The sequence below is a fragment of the Penaeus monodon genome, chromosome 33, assembly GCF_015228065.2.
Source record: "Penaeus monodon isolate SGIC_2016 chromosome 33, NSTDA_Pmon_1, whole genome shotgun sequence".
NCBI classification, from domain to species: Eukaryota; Metazoa; Arthropoda; class Malacostraca; order Decapoda; family Penaeidae; genus Penaeus; species Penaeus monodon.
In genome coordinates this window covers 16,335,982-16,337,085 of record NC_051418.1, presented here as the reverse complement: position 1 = coordinate 16,337,085, position 1,104 = coordinate 16,335,982, and positions in this window count along the sequence as shown.

Below are 1,104 nucleotides of genomic sequence, written 5' to 3'. Positions count from 1 at the left end.
AGTGGGGAAGACGGACTGGGCTGCGAAGATGAGAGGGTATGAGAGCCTCATGTGTTCGCCTCATCACCTCCTCTCATTATACACCTCCTCTCATCTCTCGCTCCTCTGTCCCCTTTAATTCATTACTCTGTATTTTTCCCTCGTCGTCCTTCGCTCTAACGCAATTCACGTTTGGAACACGCCCGGACAGTTATTTTCTTGTTGTCATGCCGAAATTTCGCTCGTCCCCCCCCCCTCATTTTCTCTCTCCTGCTTCGCCTCTGGGAACTGATCTTCGTAAACCTTTTTAGATCTTCTGAAGATATTCTCGGCGGTGTCTTCATATCTTTTCTTCGATTAATGCAGAAGTTTGATTAATAAAACATTTGTTATTGATATTTGTTATTATACTATTCCAAGGCTGGGAATATCAAACCAGCCTTATCACTAATCTATTTTCCAAGTAAACAAGCAATTTCTTTTCAGTCTTGTCTCTGGAATCCACACCACCTAATGCCATCACTATAAAAATCCTCATTATATAACTCATCACCATCCTCAGTGCCACCATCCCCCCCCCCCTGCCCGCCCTCAGTGCCAAACGACACGGCACCACTGCACACTGCGGCGGGAAGAGTGTTCCTTCAGATCCCTTAAGATGGGCTATAAACACGAGCGCACACCTTAAGCATTCTATAATGTAGACGTTTAATAAACATTATCTTATTTGGTGGTTGGTAGAACAGGCTATTTTGTTGGAAGGGGGGGGGGGGGGATTTCAAAAAGAAGAGCAAGCTAAGGATTTAGGAAGTGGTTAAGATAGATATTGTTTTTCTTCTTAACGACGTGAAGGGATCTTGTGTTATTCACTTAAATGATCAGGTTATTTTCATTAACTGTATCCATGTTTAGCTCAACTCGCATTGTCGTCACGCGCGGCCTTCCACCACACTATCCCTGACTCAGCATGGCATATCTTCACTATCAGCGTTTCGCTATACTTTCGTTTTCCATTCTTCTTTCGCTCATCATACGTCACCATATCTTCGTTGCTTCCTACCCGACATTCATCACAAGTCCGACTGACTCATCATGTTGCCACGATTGAATTTCTTTCCCTCAGTT